Source organism: Cololabis saira, chromosome 2, assembly GCF_033807715.1.
Source record: "Cololabis saira isolate AMF1-May2022 chromosome 2, fColSai1.1, whole genome shotgun sequence".
Classification (NCBI taxonomy): Eukaryota; Metazoa; Chordata; class Actinopteri; order Beloniformes; family Belonidae; genus Cololabis; species Cololabis saira.
Window position 1 is genome coordinate 1,234,269 of NC_084588.1, and position 13,572 is coordinate 1,247,840.

Here is a 13,572-nt window from a genome sequence, read left to right on the forward strand (position 1 = left end):
TGGAGAAAGACCATCAAACGTGTTTTCCATCTAAACCTCAATTCTGAATGACTATTTCTATGTAAACTCGAAGGAAAATAGTTTAATTCAGAATTATTTAATTCGGAATAATGAATTCTGAATTAAAAAATATCATGTAACCGTGTGTTACGTCCCCATGGGCAAAAGGTAATGAGGAGAGTAACACAGGTGGGAACCGAAGGATAAAATAGGAGGAGACCAATGTTTCAAAAGAGCCGAGGCGCATTTATTAAGAAAAAACAACATAAAGCGGGCTCCCCCCCACAAGGAGAGCCGATAAGCTGATCTGCCAGACTTCAACCACAGCAGCCTGGAGAAAACCTGCCACACACACGGCTTCGTCACACACAAAGGCCCACACAGAGGCCGAACTGCAGCTCCCCCCCAGGTATTTGTAGCTGGCCACGCCCAATCATGGCTGCTTGGCTGCAGGTGTGATCAATGAGTGGGAAGGCAGGGAGCGGGACCTGGGAAGAGGCAGAGCAGAGCAACCACACACACACACACAAACAGACACAGAGGCCACAGGGCCGTAACACCGTGGACAGTCAGTCAGTTGTTATCCTGTGATACCAGGATCCAGCTTCTCTATAACACTCTATAACAAAGTATTTGCCAAGGGAAGACTGCTTCTAAAAAAAGATCCTGCTTGAGGCCTAAAGTGCTTGGGGTAGAAGAAAAACCTTAAACCAGTCAGACAAACCACATCAATGTCCACACTTAATCTACACAGTTACTGTAGTCAGTAAAACAGTGCAGTCAGTTGACTGATCCTGTGAAGAAACTCGTTCTGCAAGAAAATCTAACTGATTCCTGGACGCCAGCTGAAGATCGGATCCCAGTTTCCACTGATAAGTTCCTGGTGTGGTGCTTACACTTACAGCTGATTCAAGGCAAGGCAAGTTTATTTATATAGCACAATTCAACACAAGGTAATTCAAAGTGCTTTACATCAACATTAAAAGCGGCAAGACATAATTAGACAGTAAATAACAACTAAAATTAAAGCTGCAAGCAGCGATGAACGGGCCCTCGCACTCACGTCCACCGCCCCCCATAAGCATATCAGAAATGACAGCCCCCACGACTCTCTATGTCAAACCCTTAAAAAGTTATAGCAGAAAATAGGGACAACCAATCAGAAGAAGGGGTGGGGCTAATTCAGGCCAATGAAGGTCAAGGACTCCATACAGAATCTTATGACACCACCCACGACTGTCTATGTCAAATCATTCCAAAGTTATAGCAGAAAATCGGGACAACCAATCAGAAGAAGGGGCGGGGCTAATTAAGGCCAACGAAGCTTAAGAACTCATTACAGAGTCCCATGATACCACCCATGACTTCCTATGTCAAACCATTCAAAAGTTATAGCAGAAAAAAGGGACAACCAATCAGAAGAAGGGGCGGGGCTAATTCAGGCCAATGAAGGTCAAGGACTCCATAAAGAATCTGATGACACCACCCACGACTCTCTATGTCAAACCATTCTAAAGTTATAGCAGAAAATCGGGACAACCAATCAGAAGAAGGGGCGGGGCTAATTAAGGCAAACGAAGCTTAAGGACTCATTACAGAGTCCCATGACACCACCCACAACTCTCTATGTCAAACCATTCAAAAGTTATGGCAGAGAAAAGTATTCTAGGGGGCGCTGTTGAACCGTTAGGCCACGCCCATTAATGCAAACCATAAAATATCAAATGTATCACCAAGTCTGGCTTGCATGCAAAATTTGGTGACTTTTGGAGAACTATCAAATATGGACCAATCACATGAAGGGGGGGCGCGCCTTTTGGCCTCTAGCGTCGCCACGGTAACACTTTTGAAAGAGAAAAGTAATGCGTGGTGTCGCAGGATGTAGACGCACATTTTGATGTATAACACATCTGGGTTCACGATACGGTTCGGGCTGAATTAACTGCCGAAGGAATGGCATAAATTTCGCCAAAATGACACAATGTATTCAAAATGGCCGACATCCTGTTCGGTTTCGGCCATGGCTCCAAGAGACTTTTCTTTAAGTTGTGCCATGATACAGGTGTGTAGCGATTTTCGTGCATGTAAGTCAAACCGTATTGTGGGGCTTGAGGCACAAAGTTTTCCGGGGGGCGCTGTTGAGCCATTTTGCCACGCCCATTAATGCAAACCATGAAATATCAAATTTATCGCCAGGCCTGGCTTGCATGCCAAATTTGGTGCCTTTTGGGGAACTATCAAATGTGGACCAATCAGATGAAGGGGGGGTGCGCTTGTTGGCGTCTAGTGTCGCCACGGTAACACTTTCGAAAGAGAAAAGTAATGCGTGTAGTCGCAGGATGGAGACGCACATTTTGATGTATAACACACCTGGGTACACGTTACGGTTCGGGCTGAATTAACTCTCGAAGGAATGGCATATATTGCTCCAAAATTACGCAATTAATTCAGAATGTTCAAAATGGCCGACTTCCTGTTCGGTTTCGGCCATGGCGCCAAGAGACTTTTCTTTAAGTTGTGACATGATACAGGAGTGTACCAATTTTCGTTCATGTACGTCAAACCGTATTATGGGGCTTGAGGCGCAAAGTTTTTTCTGTCTGAACCAACCAGATGAAGGGTGGGCGCCCTTTTTGGCGTCTAGCGTCGCCACGCTAACGCTTTTCAAAGAGAAAAGTAATGCGTGTGGTCGCAGGAGGGAGACGCACATTTTGATGTATAACACACCTAGGTGCACGTTACGGTTCGGGCTGAATTAACTGCCGAAGGAATGGCATAAATTGCGCCAAAGTGACACGATTAATTCAAAATGGCCGACTTCCTGTTCGGTTTCGGGCATGACGCCAAGAGACTTTTCTTTAAGTTGTCCCATGATACAGGTGTGTACCGATTTTCGTGCATGTACGTAAAACCGTATCGTGGGGCTTGAGGCACAAAGTTTTCAAGGGGGCGCTGTTGAGCCATTTTACCACGCCCATTAATACAAACCATTAAATATCAAATTTTTCGCCAGGCCTGACTTGGGTGCAAAATCTGGTGACTTTTTGGGCATGTTAAGGGGGGCAAAAAGGCCTTCACTTTGTCAGGAAAATAATAATAATAATAAAAATTCCTGCAAATACAATAGGGCCTTCGCACTGCAAGTGCTCGGGCCCTAATTAAAGCTGCAAGCAGCAATGAACGGGCCCTCGCACTCACGGCCACCGCCCCGCATAAGTATCAGAAATGACACCACCCACGACTTCCTATGTCAAACCATTGAAAAGTTATAGCAGAAAAAAGGGACAACCAATCAGAAGAAGGGGCGGGGCTAATTCAAGCCAATGAAGGTCAAGGACTCCATACAGAATCTGATGACACCACCCACGACTCTCTATGTCAAACCATTCCAAAGTTATAGCAGAAAATCGGGACAACCAATCAGAAGAAGGGGCGGGGCTAATTAAGGCCAACGAAGCTTAAGGACTCATTACAGAGTCCCATGACACAACCCACGACTTCCTATGTCAAACCATTCAAAAGTTATAGCAGAAAAAAGGGACAACCAATCAGAAGAAGGGGCGGGGCTAATTCAGGCCAATGAAGGTCAAGGACTCCATGCAGAATCTTATGACACCACCCAGGACTCTCTACGTCAAACCATTCCAAAGTTATAGCAGAAAATCGGGACAACCAATCAGAAGAAGGGGCGGGGCTAATTAAGGCCAACGAAGCTTAAGAACTCATTACAGAGTCCCATGATACCACCCATGACTTCCTATGTCAAACCATTCAAAAGTTATAGCAGAAAAAAGGGACAACCAATCAGAAGAAGGGGCGGGGCTAATTAAGGCCAACGAAGCTTGAGGACTCATTACAGAGTCCCATGACACCACCCACAACTCTCTATGTCAAACCATTCAAAAGTTATGGCAGAGAAAAGTATTCTAGGGGGCGCTGTTGAGCCATTTTGCCACGCCCATTAATGCAAACCATGAAATATCAAATTTATTGCCAGGCCTGGCTTGCATGCCAAATTTGGTGCCTTTTGGGGAACTATCAAATATGGACCAATCAGATGAAGGGGGGGTGCGCTTGTTGGCGTCTAGCGTCGCCACGGTAACACTTTTGAAAGAGAAAAGTAATGCGTGTAGTCGTAGGATGGAGACGCACATTTTTATGTATAACACATCTGGGTTCACGATACGGTTCGGGCTGAATTAACTCTCGAAGGAATGGCATATATTGCTCCAAAATTACGTGATTAATTCAGAATGTTCAAAATGGCCGACTTCCTGTTCGGTTTCGGCCATGGCGCCAAGAGACTTTTCTTTTTGTTGCGACATGATACAGGTGTGTAGCGATTTTCGTTCATGTACGTCAAAGAGTATTATGGGGCTTGAGGCGCAAAGTTTTTTTGGTCTGAACCAATCAGATGAAGGGTGGGCACGCTTTTTGGCGTCTAGCGTCGCCACGGTAACGCTTTTGAAAGAGAAAAGTAATGCGTGTTGTCGCAGGATGGAGACGCACATTTTGATGTATAACACACCTGGGTGCACGTTACGGTTCGGGCTGAATTAACTGCCGATGGAATGGCATAAATTTCGCCAAAATGACACGATTAATTCAAAATGGCGGACATCCTGTTCGGTTTCGGGCATGACCCCAAGAGACTTTTGTTTAAGTCGCGCCATGATACAGGAGTGTACCGATTTTCGTGCATGTACGTCAAATCGTATCGTGGGGCTTGAGGCACAAAGTTTTCAAGGGGGCGCTGTTTAGCCATTTTGCCACGCCCATTAATGCGAACCATTAAATATAAAATTTTTCGCCAGGCCTGGCTTGGGTGCAAAATTTGGTGACTTTTTGGGTACGTTTAGGGGGGCAAAAAGGCCTTCCTTTTGTCAGAAGAAAAATAATAATAAAAATTCCTGCAAATACAATAGGGCCTTCGCACTGAAGGTGCTCGGGCCCTAAAAATTCCTGCAAATACAATAGGGCCTTCGCACTGCAAGTGCTCGGGCCCTAATTATGAATAAAATGATAAGAAAATAAGTAAAATTAAAGCTGCAAGCAGCGATGAACGGGCCCTCGCACTGACGGCCACCGCCCCCCATAAGCATATCAGAAAAGACACCACCCACGACTTCCTATGTCAAACCATTCAAAAGTTATAGCAGAAAAAAGGGACAACCAATCAGAAGAAGGGGCGGGGCTAATTCAGGCCAATGAAGGTCAAGGACTCCATACAGAATCTGATGACACCACCCACGACTCTCTATGTCAAACCATTCCAAAGTTATAGCAGAAAATCGGGACAACCAATCAGAAGAAGGGGCGGGGCTAATTAAGGCCAACGAAGCTTAAGAACTCAGTACAAAGTCCCATGACACCACCCACGACTCTCTATGTCAAACCATTCAAAAGTTATGGCAGAAAAAAGGGACAACCAATCAGAAGAAGAGGCGGGGCTAATTCTGGCCAATGAAGGTCAAGGACTCCATAAAGAATCTGATGACACCACCCAGGACTCTCTATGTCAAACCATTCCAATGTTATAGCAGAAAATCGGGACAACCAATCAGAAGAAGGGGCGGGGCTTATTAAGGCCAACGAAGCTTAAGGACTCATTACAGAGTCCCATGACACCACCCACAACTTCCTATGTCAAACCATTCAAAAGTTATGGCAGATAAAAGTCATCTAGGGGGCGCTGTTGAGCCGTTAGGCCACGCCCATTAATGCAAACCATGAAATATCAAATTTATCGCCAAGTCTGGCTTGCATGCAAAATTTGGTGACTTTTGGAGAACTATCAAATATGGACCAATCACATGAAGGGGGGGCGCGCCTTTTGGCGTCTAGCGTCGCCACTGTAACACTTTTGAAAGAGAAAAGTAATGCGTGGTGTCGCAGGATGTAGACGCACATTTTGATGTATAACACACCTGGGTGCACGTTGCGGTTCGGGCTGAATTAACTGCCGAATGAATGGCATAAATTTCGCCAAAATGACACAATTTATTCAAAATGGCCGACATCCTGTTCGGTTTCGGCCATGGCTCCAAGAGACTTTTCTTTAAGTTGCGACATGATACAGGTGTGTAGCGATTTTCGTGCATGTACGTCAAACCGTATTGTGGGGCTTGAGGCACAAAGTTTTCCGGGGGGCGCTGTTGAGCCATTTTGCCACGCCCATTAATGCAAACCATGAAATATCAAATTTATCGCCAGGCCTGGCTTGCATGCCAAATTTGGTGCCTTTTGGGGAACTATCAAATATGGACCAATCAGATGAAGGGGGGGTGCGCTTGTTGGCGTCTAGTGTCGCCACGGTAACACTTTTGAAAGAGAAAAGTAATGCGTGTAGTCGCAGGATGGAGACGCACATTTTGATGTATAACACATCTGGGTTCACGATACGGTTCGGGCTGAATTAACTCTCGAAGGAATGGCATATATTGCTCCAAAATTACGCGATTAATTCAGAATGTTCAAAATGGCCGACTTCCTGTTCGGTTTCGGCCATGGCGCCAAGAGACTTTTCTTTTAGTTGCGACATGATACAGGTGTGTACCGATTTTCGTTCATGTACGTCAAACCGTATTATGGGGCTTGAGGCTCAAAGTTTTTTCTGTCTGAACCAATCAGATGAAGGGTGGGCGCGCTTTTTGGCGTCTAGCGTCTCCACGGTAACACCTTTGAAAGAGAAAAGTAATGCGTGGTGTCGCACGATGGAGACGCACATTTTTATGTATAACACACCTGGGTGCACGTTACGGTTCGGGCTGAATTAACTGCCAAAGGAATGGCATACATTTCGCCAAAATGACACGTTTAATTCAAAGTGGCCGACATCCTGTTCGGTTTCGGGCATGACCCCAAGAGACTTTTGTTTAAGTTGCGCAATGATACAGGTGTGTACCGATTTTCGTGCATGTACGACAAACCGTATTGTGGGGCTTGAGGCACAAAGTTTTCAAGGGGGCGCTGTTGAGCCATTTTGCCACGCCCATTAATGCAAACCATTAAATATCAAATTTTTCGCCAGGCCTGACTTGCATGCAAAATTTGGTGACTTTTTGGGGACGTTTAGGGGGGCAAAAAGGCCCTCCTTTCGTCAGAAGAAAAAAGAAAGAAAAAAAAAAATTCCTACAGATACAATAGGGCCTTCGCACTGAAGGTGCTCGGGCCCTAAAAATACAAATAATTCCTACAGATACAATAGGGCCTTCGCACTGCAAGTGCTCGGGCCCTAATTAAAGCTGCAAGCAGCAATGAACGGGCCCTCGCACTCACGTCAACCGCCCCCCATAAGCATATCAGAAATGACACCACCCACGACTTCCTATGTCAAACCCTTCAAAAGTTATAGCAGAAAAAAGGGACGACCAGTCAGAAGAAGGGGCGGGGCTAATTCAGGGCAAAGAAGATCAAGGACTCATTACAGAGTCCCATGACACCACCCACGACTCTCTATGTCAAAACATTCAAAAGTTATAGCAGAAAATAGGGACAACCAATCAGAAAAAGGGACTGGGCTAATTGTCACCAATTATGGTCAAGGACTCAATGCCGAGTCCCATGACACCACCCACGACTCTCTATGTCAAACCTTTCAAAAGTTATGGCAGAAAAAAGTATTCTAGGGGGCGCTGTTGAGCCGTGAGGACACGCCCATTAATGCAAACCATGAAAAAAAAAATCAGATCACTCAAATGAACGACGATCATACAGTACAGCTGTATCTCATGGTCCAGAATGTATGATATTATATTAATCTATTATACCATATTATATTACATGTTGTTATTTCATATTAGCGTACCCAGTAATATAGCATATTGTATTATTGCATTGTATGTTGCTTCATTTCATATATTTTTGACTGTATTATATTGTAAAATGATATATCATAGCGATTGCATTATTATATAATTTCAATTTATAACACTAATATACAATTCCTCACACACACACTCCTTCCAAATGTTTCTTTTTTTTCTCCATTATGACAATTGTATGCTGTCATCCGTTATGTTTTTTGTTTTTAAGCTTGTTATGTCTGTTATTCAAATATATTAATACATTCATTAATATGCTATACTGTATTTTGTATTGTGTATATTGTGTGTGTGTGTGTGTGTGTGTGTATATATATATATATATATATATAGTGTGTGTGTGTGTGTGTGTGTGTGTGTGTGTGTGTATACCTGAAGTGTGACTACCTGCAGAACGTATTTTAGCATGAAAGCTTGCATATTTAACGTACATCAAGCATCCTGTATCATAGCTACATGTCTGCCGTTTGTAACAAAGCAAACCGCGTGAAAATCGGTTGAAAATCAAGTGAGTTATAGTTATTTTACTTATGCAGACACCTCCTTCCACAATAGAAGTGAACGCTCTAGAGTTAAAGCGATACCGATCCAAGATGGCGGCCACGCCCGACGTTCTCAGGCAGTCAATGCGGCGCCTCGACCAAGATGGCGGCCGCGCTGAACATCAGCCCCTCCCCCCGCGGGAGCTGCGCGCGCAAACTCCACTCAAATTCAAAAGTTATGGCAGAAAATCGGGACAACCAATCAGAAGAAGGGGAAAGAGAAAAGTAATGTGCGTCGTCACAGGACAGAGACGAACATTTTGATGTAAAAAAAACACAAAAATTGCTGACAAAAATTTTGGCATATTAAGCCAGGCTTGAACTCTCGACCTCTGGCAGCAAAGACCGCAATAATCTGGCTGAGCTAAGTCTCAGCTATTCCTTTTATTTGACCTACTGGGTTAGGACGACCAACATAGCGATAAAATGTCTGGAACTTTTTTTTCCTAATTTTTTAAATATTTGTAAGTTATAAATATTAGTAAAACCCTACTATTTAAATTATTACTTTTTTTGTAACCATTCTGCCAAGGTTGTAACCGGGCTGAGCCGGGAATATTTCTGAAGTCACCACATTACAGGGAGCTGATTGGTCGGGGGGCGGGGCCGTCATCACCCTACTCGCCACTGATTGGTCGGGGGGCGGGGCCGTCATCACCCTACTCGCCACTGATTGGTCGGGGGGCGGGGCCGCCATCACCCTACTCGCCACTGATTGGTCAGGGGGCGGGGCCGGCAGACGTTTGAATCAGGAAGCGGGAGTCAGCGCGAGAGCGACTGGCGGCTCGCGGCAATTTTATTATAAAAAAAGGACAACCAATCAGAAGAAGGGGCGGGGCTAATTCAGGCCAATGAAGTTCAAGGACTCCATAAAGAATCTGATGACACCACCCACGACTCTCTATGTCAAACCATTCAAAAGTTATAGCAGAAAATCGGGACAACCAATCAGAAGAAGGGGCGGGGCTAATTAAGGCCAACTAAGCTTAAGGACTCATTACAGAATCCCATGACACCACCCACGACTTCCTATGTCAAACCATTCAAAAGTTATGGCAGATAAAAGTATTCTAGGGGGGGCTGTTGAGCCGTTAGGCCACGCCCATTAATGCAAACCAAGCAATATCAAATTTATCGCCAAGTCTGTCTTGCATGCAAAATTTGGTGACTTTTGGAGAACTATCAAATATGGACCAATCACATGAAGGGGGGGGCGCGCCTTTTGGCGTCTAGCGTCGCCACGGTAAAACTTTTGAAAGAGAAAAGTAATGCGTGGTGTCGCAGGATGTAGATGCACATTTTGATGTATAACACACCTGGGTGCACGTTACGGTTCGGGCTGAATTAACTGCCGAAGGAATGGCATAAATTTCGCCAAAATTACACAATTTATTCAAAATGGCCGACATCCTGTTCGGTTTCGGCCATGGCTCCAAGAGACTTTTCTTTAAGTTGTGCCATGATACAGGTGTGTAGCGATTCTCGTGCATGTACGTCAAACCGTATTGTGGGGCTTGAGGCACAAAGTTTTCCGGGGGGCGCTGTTGAGCCATTTTGCCACGCCCATTAATGCAAACCATGAAATATCAAATTTATCTCCAGGCCTGGCTTGCGTGCCAAATTTGGTGCCTTTTGGGGAACTATCAAATATGGACCAATCAGATGAAGGGGGGGTGCGCTTGTTGGTGTCTAGCGTCGCCACGGTAACACTTTTCAAAGAGAAAAGTAATGCGTGTAGTCGCAGGATGGAGACGCACATTTTGATGTATAACACATCTGGGTTCACGATACGGTTCGGGCTGAATTAACTCTCGAAGGAATGGCATATATTGCTCCAAAATTACGCAATTAATTCAGAATGTTCAAAATGGCCGACTTCCTGTTCGGTTTCGGCCATGGCGCCAAGAGACTTTTCTTTTAGTTGCGACATAATACAGGAGTGTACCGATTTTCATTCATGTACGTCAAACCGTATTATGGGGCTTGAGGCACAAAGTTTTTTCTGTCGAACCAATCAGATGAAGGGTGGGCGCGCTTTTTGGCGTCTAGCGCCGCCACGGTAACGCTTTTGAAAGAGAAAAGTAATGCGTTTTGTCGCAGGATGGAGACGCACATTTTGATGTATAACACACTTGGGGGCACGTTACGGTTCGGGCTGAATTAACTTTCGAAGGAATGGCATAAATTTCGCCAAAATGACACGACTAATTCAAAATGGCCGACTTCCTGTTCGGTTTCGGGCATGACGCCAAGAGACTTTTCTTTCAGTTGCGCCATGATACAGGTGTGTACCGATTTTCGTGCATGTACGTCAAACCGTATCGTGGGGCTTGAGGCACAAAGTTTTCAAGGGGGCGCTGTTGAGCCATTTTGCCACGCCCATTAATGCAAACCATTAAATATCAAATTTTTCGCCAGGCCTGACTAGGGTGCAAAATTTGGTGACTTTTTGGGCACGTTTAGGGGGGCAAAAAGGCCCTCCTTTCGTCAGAAAAATAATAATAATAATAATAATAATAATTAAAGCTGCAAGCAGCGATGAACGGGCCCTCGCACTCATGGCCACCGCCCCCCATAAGCATATCAGAAATGACACCACCCACGACTGCCTATGTCAAACCATTCAAAAGTTATAGCAGAAAAAAGGGACAACCAATCAGAAGAAGGGGCGGGGCTAATTAAGGCCAACGAAGCTTAAGAACTCATTAAAGAGTCCCATGACACCACCCACAACTTCCTATGTCAAACCATTCAAAAGTTATAGCAGAAAAAAGGGACAACCAATCAGAAGAAGGGGCGGGGCTAATTCAGCCAATGAAGGTCAAGGACTCCATAAATAATCTGATGACACCACCCACGACTCTCTATGTCAAACCTTACAAAAGTTATAGCAGAAAATCGGGACAACCAATCAGAAGAAGGGGCGGGGCTAATTAAGGCCAACGAAGCTCAAGGACTCCATACAGAGTCCCATGACACCACCCACGACTTCCTATGTCAAACCATTCAAAAGTTGTGGCAGAGAAAAGTATTCTAGGGGGCGCTGTTGAGCCGTTAGGCCACGCCCATTAATGCAAACCATGAAATATCAAATTTATCGCCAAGTCTGTCTTGCATGTAAAATTTGGTGACTTTTGGAGAACTATCAAATATGGACCAATCAGATTTCAAAATGGCCGACTTCCTGTTTGGTTTCGGCCATGGCTCCATGAGACTTTTCTTTAAGTTGTGCCATGATACAGGTGTGTAGCGATTTTCGTGCATGTACATCAAACCGTATTGTGGGGCTTGAGGCACAAAGTTTTCCGGGGGGCGCTGTTGAGCCATTTTGCCACGCCCATTAATGCAAACCATGAAATATTAAATTTATCGCCAGGCCTGGCTTGCGTGCCAAATTTGGTGCCTTTTGGGGAACTATCAAGTATGGACCAATCAGATGAAGGGGGGGTGCGCTTGTTGGCGTCTAGCGTCGCCACGGTAACACTTTTGAAAGAGAAAAGTAATGCGTGTAGTCGCAGGATGGAGACGCACATTTTGATGTATAACACATCTGGGTGCACATTACGGTTCGGGCCGTATTAATTCTCGAAGGAATGGCATATATTGCTCCAAAATTACGTGATTCATTCAGAATGTTCAAAATGGCCGACTTCCTGTTCGGTTTCGACCATGGTGCCAAGAGACTTTTCTGTAAGTTGCAACATGATACAAGTTTGTACCGACTTTCGTTCATGTACGTCAAACCGTATTATGGGGCTTGAGGCGCAAAGTTTTTTCTGTCTGAACCAATCAGATGAAGGGTGGGCGCGCTTTTTGGCGTCTAGCGTCGCCACGGTAACGCTTTTGAGAGAGAAAAGTAATGCGTGGTGTCGCAGGATGGAGACGCACATTTTGATGTATAACACACCTGGGTGCTCATTACGGTTCGGGCCGTATTAACTGCCGAAGGAATGGCATAAATTTCGCCAAAATGACACGACTAATTAAAAATGGCCGACATCCTGTTCGGTTTCGGGCATGACGCCAAGAGACTTTTCTTTAAGTTACGTCATGATACAGGCGTGTACCCATTTTCGTGCATGTACGTCAAACCGTATCGTGGGGCTTGAGGCACAAAGTTTTCAAGGGGGCGCTGTTGAGCCATTTTGCCACGCCCATTAATGCAAACCATTAAATATCAAATTTTTCGCCAGGCCTGGCTTGGGTGCAAAATTTGGTGACTTTTTGGGCACGTTTAGGGGGGCAAAAAGGCCCTCCTTTCGTCAGAAAAATAATAAGAATAATAATAATAAAAAAAATACAAATTAAAGCTGCAAGCAGCGATGAACGGGCCCTCGCACTCACGGCCACCGCCCCCCATAAGCATATCAGAAAAGACACCACCCACGACTTCCAATGTCAAACCATTCAAAAGTTATAGCAGAAAAAAGGGACAACCAATCAGAAGAAGGGGCGGGGCTAATTCAGGCCAATGAAGGTCAAGGACTCCATACAGAATCTGATGACACCACCCACGACTCTCTATGTCAAACCATTCCAAAGTTATAGCAGAAAATCGGGACAACCAATCAGAAGAAGGGGCGGGGCTAATTAAGGCCAACGAAGCTTAAGAACTCATTACAGAGTCCCATGACACCACCCACGACTTCCTATGTCAAACCATTCAAAAGTTATAGCAGAAAAAAGGGACAACCAATCAGAAGAAGGGGCGGGGCTATTTCAAGCCAACGAAGCTTAAGGACTCATTACAGAATCCCATGACACCACCCACAACTTCCTATGTCAAACCATTCAAAAGTTATGGCACAGAAAAGTATTCTAGGGGGCGCTGTTGAGCCGTTAGGCCACGCCCATTAATGCAAACCATGAAATATCAAATTTATCGCCAAGTCTGTCTTGCATGCAAAATTTGGTGACTTTTGGAGAACTATCAAATATGGACCAATCAGATTTCAAAATGGCCGACTTCCTGTTCGGTTTCGGCCATGGCTCCAAGAGACTTTTCTTTAAGTTGTGCCATGATACAGGTGTGTAGCGATTTTCGTGCATGTATGTCAAACCGTATTATGGGGCTTGAGGCACAAAGTTTTCCGGGGGGCGCTGTTGAGCCATTTTGCCACGCCCATTAATCCAAACCATGAAATATCAAATGTATCGCCATGCCTGGCTTGCATGCAAAATTTGGTGCCTTTTGGGGAACTATCAAA

The 13,572-nt window shown here is 45.0% G+C and overlaps 1 protein-coding gene across 3 annotated transcripts in view; it reads left to right on the forward strand.

Moving 5' to 3' along the window:
- Positions 1–13,572, forward strand: part of cers3a (ceramide synthase 3a) — a 134,446-nt gene that overhangs the window by 59,063 nt on the left and 61,811 nt on the right. The gene's annotated exons all lie outside the window — the stretch shown is intronic.